The sequence below is a fragment of the Orycteropus afer genome, unplaced genomic scaffold (assembly GCF_000298275.1).
Source record: "Orycteropus afer afer isolate SDZICR_OR568_19922 unplaced genomic scaffold, OryAfe1.0 scaffold00426, whole genome shotgun sequence".
In the NCBI taxonomy this organism is placed as follows: Eukaryota; Metazoa; Chordata; class Mammalia; order Tubulidentata; family Orycteropodidae; genus Orycteropus; species Orycteropus afer.
The window spans coordinates 2,578,276-2,584,862 of record NW_006922013.1 but is presented as its reverse complement, the minus strand read 5'-3'; the positions used below and the strand labels follow the sequence as shown (position 1 = coordinate 2,584,862).

Sequence of the window (6,587 nt, the reverse complement as noted above, 5' to 3'; positions counted from 1 at the left end):
CTGGTGGCGTAGTACCTAAGGTATTTGACTGTTAACCAGAGGGGGTCACTGTGAGTTGGAATCTACTCGATGGCAGTGAGTTTTTGTTTTGGTTTGTCTCTTCTTGGTTCCTGAAGCCATGGTTTGTAAGTACTCACTTCTGTGTGAGCCACTAGCCCACCCTGCACCATTTCCTGGCGATTCAGGTGGATTGAGAGATCATCACTTGATGCCAGGTATAAGCCAATGTGCAGATCTGCGTATTATATCAACGTGCACATGAGCCCAACCTTGAACACAGAAGGAAAATACTATCTGAGGGCCTCCACAGGATTCCAGCCTGGCCATCAGCAAGGTTCTTTGAAAGGGTTGGAGAGTACAGGCAGACCTCAGAGATATTGCACGTTCAATTCCAGGCCACTGCAATAAAGGAAGTCTCTCAATGCATATAAAGGTATGTTTACACTACTCTGTACTCTACTAGATGTGCAATGATGGAAAAGTTTGAAATACTGAATGACCAAAATATGACACAGAGACATGAAGTGAGCACGTGCTATTGGAAAATTAGGGCCCATAGACTTGCTTGACAGGGTTGTCGTAAACCTTCACTTTTTAAGAAAAAATTCAATATCTGCAAATCACAATAAAGTGAAATGCAATAAAACGAGGTCCCCCTGTAAATATTTTAGACTCCATTGGGTAAGAGGCCACATAGTTCTTTCTCTGTAATCTGAAAGGATAAAGATGGTGCAATATTTCCTTCTGTTGTCCGCAAGCACGCCAAGAGATGGAGTGAAAGCAATGTTGTTAAATTTGCCGGATGCAATACATTATTTGATTCCTTGACTGCTGTTTCTATTGTCATTGATGGTGGACCCAAGTAAAATGAAATCCTTGACAACTGCAATCTTTTCTCCCTTTATCTTGATGTTGTTTATTGGTCCAGTTGTGAGGATTTTTGTTTTCTTCATGTTGAGGAGTAATCCATACGGAGACTATAATCTTCAAACTTCATCAGTAAGTGCTTTAGATTGAACAAGTTTGGTGAAAGGATACAACTCTGATACACAGCTTTCCTGATTAATTTAATCCCCTTTGTCCCACTCTCCCTTCCTGCTGCTTTGGGCGTGCCTGAGTTCCTCTCTTCACCTGGATCCCTGCAACTGACTGCTCCTCTGTCTGAGTTCCTGGCTTTTAATTCCCTTTTTCCTGCTCTCCTGCACTGCTGCTTTGGGTGTGCCTGAGTTCCTCTCCCCAATTGGATCCCTGCAGCTGACTGCTCCTCTGTCCGAGTTCCTGGCTTTTTTATACCTTTCTCCCACTCTCCTGCCCTGCTGCTTTGGGTGTGCCTGATTTCCCTCCTCTTACCTGGATCCCGGGAGCTCTGGTAGCATAGTGGCTAAAGCACTTGACTGCTAACCAGAAGGCTGGCAGTTCAAACCCCCCAGCCACTCCTCAGAAGGAAGGTTGAGCAATCCTACTTCCGTAGTGATACTGCCTTGGAAACCCAAGGTGAGGTCGCTATGAGTCGGGGCCGACTCGACGGCACATAACAACAACAACAACAACCTGGATCCCTGCGGCTGACTGCTCCTCTGTCAGGGTTCCTGGCTTTTTTATCCCCTTTCTCCCACTCTCCTGCCCAGCTGCTTTGGGTGTGCCTGAGTTCTTCTCCTCACCTGGATCTCTGTGGCTGACTGGTTTCTCTGTCTGAGTTCCTGACTTTTTTTTAAATTTCTTAGTGGTATGTAAAATAAAGGTACAACTTTCAATGTGTGTCATCTTAGATTTGATGAAGATTAGACAATACTTTGTGCTGGATTTTGGAGCCATAATTGCCAGGCAGATTGTGTTCTTCCAGGGCGAGGCAGCCCTTCTCCTGAGACTTCCAGGCTGTTACCCATAAAAGCTAGGATCTTACCTTGTCAAGGCCAAGGGGAGGTTAAAGTCCAACTCAGACGTTAATGTTGTCTTTGACATGTAGTCATCCTTCCTTGTCTCAGAGATGAGACTTTACTAGTGGGTCACAGTGACGACAGGACTTTCTCATTTCTCCTAAGTTACGTTGACTCTCTGAACCCTCAAAACCTTCATATAGCGGCTATAAAAGGGTTTATCTTGTCCTGGTGGTGCAGTGGTTAAAGTATTCAGCTGCTAACCAGAAGGTCAGCAATTTGAATCTACCCGCCACTCCCCAGAGAAACATGATGCACTCTGCTTCCGTAAAGATTGACAGCCTTAGAAACCCCATGGTATAGTTTTACTCCATCTTCTAGGGGCACTGTGAGTCAGATTTGACTTCATGGAAGTGGGTTTGGTTTGGGCTTTGCTTCCGTAAATACTGAAAGCCTCGGAAACCCTATGGAGCAGTTCTACTCTGGCCTATGGGTAGGACAATTGATGGCAGTGGGTTTGGTTTTTTGGTTTTATTGGAAACAGTGCGGACATATGGAAATATTAAATAAGGAGAAATTACAGTCATCTCCTAAAGCTCCAATTAAGCCATAATTAGACAATGATGAATCTCTATAAATCTTGCTAAATGTATTTTATATGCCCCATTGATCCATAGCACACTAGTAAATACACAACAATTCAACAGATGGTTGATAGCTGCTGTAAATATAATTTCTAGAAATTAAAATAAATATGTGAAAAAAAACAAAAGCACCCTCATATCTAATCTCTCAGGATAGATAATCAAGAGAATACAGGATAATGTACTCAGAAAAATGGACATGAAGCTTTTCCGTTCTTTTGCTGATTCAGAGAACTGTTCTAGAGAACGTGGAGCAACTGAGACAGAAAAACAAACCCAGTGCTGTGGAGTCAATTCTGACTGACAGCGCCCCTACAGGACAGAGTGGAACTGCCCCACAGGGTTTCCAAGGCTGTCGATCTTTATAGAAACAAATCCCAAACAAAACTCACTGCCATGGAGTCAATTCAGACTCCCAGCGCCCCTAGAGGACTGAGTGGAACTGCCCCACAGGGTTTCCAAGACTGTCAATCTTCACAGAAGCAAAGCCTAAACCAAACCCACTGCCGTGGAGTCCATTCTGAGTCATAGCGCCCCTAGAGGACAGAGTAGAACTGCCCCAGAGGATTTCCAAAGCTGTCAATCTTTAGAGAAGTGAACTGCTACATCTTTCTCTGGCAGAGTGGCTGGTGGATTCCAGTTGTTAATTTTTTGGTTACCAGCCCAATGCTTTACGCACTGTGCCCCCAGGGCTCCTGAGCAACTGAGGATGGAGCCTAAAGCAATGATTGCGATTCAGGCTTGGTCCTCTTCCAGCAGCAAACTATCTAATTCCCACAGATAACTGAGAGCAGGATTCACTAAACTATAGTCCAGACCAAACTCAGCCCACCTCCTCTTTTCATCCAGCCTGTGAGCTAACAATGCTTCTCCCATTTTTAAATGCTTGAGAAAAAAAAAAAAAAGTTGATGATGTGGAAATGAGATGAAGTTCCAAGTTTAATGTCCACAGGTAAATTTTTAAAAATGTATTGTTTGTTGTTGTTGTTGTTCACAATATACACAACAGAAGGCCCACCAATTCAGCAGCTCCTCCGTGGATAGTTTGTTGTTGTTGTTGTGTGCCGTCGAATCGGACCTGACTCATTGTGACCGCTCCTTGGATTTCCGAGGCGGTACCGCTATGGAAGTAGATTGCCCAACCTTCCTTCCGAGGAGTGGCTGGTGGGTTTGAACTGCCAGCCTTCTGGTGTGGGTTCAGTTCCAGACCTAAAGGGCAGCTAGGGGCCATAGTCTCAGTGATCACACCAGCCACTATCAGACCAGCAAACTTGCCCCCCCCGCCTTTTTAAATGATTTTGAGTTTTGTTCCACATTGTTCTCCCACTCTGTCCAGGATCTCTTACATAGAACCCTGTCTGAGTGGTTGACAGTGGTAGCTAGACACCATCTAGTTCTTTGAGTCTCACTGTCATATAAACTGAGGTTTGGTGTACCAGTCCCTTGGACTCATTGTTTCAATGAATCTTTGGTTTTCTTTATCCTTCTTTGCTCTGGATGAGGGAAGGACTATCATTGCATCTAGATGGCCGCTTGCAAGCTTTTAAGATCCCAGGCGCTGCTCTCCAAAGTAGGATGTGGAACAGTGTTTTTGTGTAGCATGTTATGCCGATTGAACTTGATGTCCCCTGAGACCATGGTCCACAGCCCACAGGTCCAGTTGGAGCGAGTTCAACTCACTCCCTTTGGGTAGCTGGCTGTGGCCAAGAAGTGACTATAACCTTGATCCTTTCAGCTCTACTATATACCTAGAAATTCTTACACAACATACAAATACACTTGTGGAAATATTGTCTGCCAACCCTATATGTAGGAGTTCTGTGTTTCAGTAAGAGTCCCTGGATGCTGCAAAGGCTGAACACACCCAACTGTTAATTAAAACTTGGAGATTCAGAGGTAGCCAGTTAAGCTGATGGTTCTCCTCTGTGGGGGCCAGTGTGCAATGGCTGCAAGCAACAGCCTCCTCGGTGATGAATGAAGCCTGTTGGCACATATGGGTGGCCGGAAGGGACTGCCTTTTTCTTCTCACATGCCTCTGGCCTCACTAATCTCTGCTGCCCCTAACTTAGGCTCCAGAGGGGTATGCACGGTGCCTTTGGAAAAGCCCAGGGTACAATGGCCAGGGTCCACATTGGCCAAGTCATCATGTCCATCTGCACCAAGCTTCAAAACAAGGAGCATGTGATTGAGGCCCTGCACAGGGCAAGTTCATGTTCCCTGGGTGCCAAAAGGTCCACATCTCTCAGAAGTGGGGCTTTACCAAGTTTAATGCTGAAGACATGGTGGCTGAGCAGTGCCTCATCCCAGATGCTTGTAGAGTCACATACATCCCCAACTGTGGCCCCTTGGACAAGGGGTGGGCCCTGCATTCATGAAGGGCTTGGGAGCACTGTCCCGCCTGGGCCATACCCACCAATACATTGAACTTCCTCTCTGTCAACAAGTTGGAGGTTCAAGGTCACCCAGAGCTGCCTCTGAAGAAAGGCCTGGTGGTCTGCTCTGAAAATCCAGCCATCGAGAGTCAGAGTGGACTTGGGGGGAAATAGGGCACACCTGGGAGGGGGGTTTAAACAAGATCCCCAGCTTTTTAATATAAACACAACGTCTGACAGGACTCACTCTAAAGAAAATGGACACTCCACACATTAACCAAGAGAATTTCCATGTCAATTTGAGGAAAGGCAAGCAAATAGATTTGTAATGCGTATGAGTCATGAATATGATCCAGAAAACCAAACCAAACCCACTTCCATGGAGTCAGTTTTGACTCATAGCAGCCCCCATTGGATTTCCGAGGCTGTCAATCTTTACAGAAGCAGAATGCCTCATCTTCCTCTTCCAGAGCAGCTGGTGGGTTTGAACCACCGGGTTTCTGGTTAGCAGCCAGATGCCTTACCCACTGTGTCACCAGAGCTCCCTGTGAATGGTAGTTAAAAATAAATATCACATGGTGAAACATTGGTTTCCATTGGCACAAAGAGCTGAAGAATTTTTGATTTAACTCTGTTGTAGGTGCTGTCCATCTGATTCCGACTCATAAGGACCCTAGAGGAAGGACAGAGTAGAACTTCCCTGTAGGATCTTCTAGGCTTTAAGTTTTACAGGAGCAGATGCCAGGGCTTTCTCTCATGGAGCCATGACCTTTCAGCTAGCAGTCAAAGGCTTAACTCTTGCACCACCAGAGCTCCTCAGATTTAAACCAAGAGAAATGCAAAATACAGGCTGATAAAAAATATATAGGCTTAGATGAGTTTTCTGAAGTGGACACTTGCCTAGGCAAGTGATTTTTTTTTCCAAAATTGACCTGGACTGTTCTTTGGAGTATTGACCTGGACCATTTGACCAGCAGCATCATAGGAATTTCTTTTCCCCCGACAGAAGATGATGTGACGATGTGTATCCCAAGATTGCATGCTTAAACAGAAAGATCACTTCTGAACCAAGTGTCATTATCTCCAATCAGCCAACAGCCAAGGATCAAAAGAATAAATTGCATTTTCCCTTTGGTTTTGACAGCTGGTTATTTCATTATCACTGGACATTCCCACAATGAGTTCTTCCAGATGGTCCAAGTCACCTACATTCAAGAGGAGAAGGTGTCAAACTTAACACTCTGTGCTTCTTAGGTTTTACCCCATTTCTTCTGATGCTTGAGGAGCCCTGCTAATGCAGTGGTTGAGAGCTCAGCCATGGCCTCAGAGGTCAGTGGTTAGAGATCACCAGCTGCTCTGTGGAGAAAGATGTGGCTGTCTGCTTCCTTAAAGATTACAGCCTTGGAAACCCTACAGTGCAGTTCAGCCTTAGAAACCCTATGGGGCAGTTGTAGTCTGTCCTCTAGGGTTGCTATGAGTTGGAATCGACTAGACAGTTAGGAGTTTTTTTGTTTTCTTCTGATAGTTACCCAGACAGTTCTGAATTTCTTCTCTGGCCGTTAATCACAGAGGGGTTGCTGACAAGATGAGGGCAGTAAGTTTTCCTTGTGCAATTGTTCATTCATCCCCCCAAAGAAGGCTGGCACTTGGTCCAGGTCACAAGTTAACAAATTATAATTTACCGGGCTCATTTC

At 45.3% G+C, this 6,587-nt stretch overlaps 1 pseudogene; it reads left to right on the top strand.

Annotated features, from left to right (window-relative positions):
- Nucleotides 1-4,415: 4,415 nt before the first annotated feature.
- LOC122151392 lies at nt 4,416-4,541 on the top strand (annotated as a pseudogene).
- The last annotated feature ends 2,046 nt before the right edge of the window (nt 4,542-6,587 follow it).